Here is a 293-nt window from a genome sequence, read left to right as displayed (position 1 = left end):
AATAATAATATAATAATAATAATAATTAATAATAATAATATAATAATAATAATAATAATAATATAATAATGATAATATGATAATCATAAAAATATACAATAACATAATGATAATAAGGAAAATAATATAATAACATAATAATAATGTAAAATAACGATATTGACACAATAAAAAATGATAACATAGCATATCCTAATATAACATGATAATAAATCCTTATAATAAAGATAGACAATAATATAATAATAATAATAATAATAATAATAAATAAAATATACATAATAATAAGAAGA

Source organism: Penaeus monodon, unplaced genomic scaffold (assembly GCF_015228065.2).
Source record: "Penaeus monodon isolate SGIC_2016 unplaced genomic scaffold, NSTDA_Pmon_1 PmonScaffold_604, whole genome shotgun sequence".
NCBI classification, from domain to species: domain Eukaryota; kingdom Metazoa; phylum Arthropoda; class Malacostraca; order Decapoda; family Penaeidae; genus Penaeus; species Penaeus monodon.
This window is presented reverse-complemented; position numbering follows the sequence as displayed.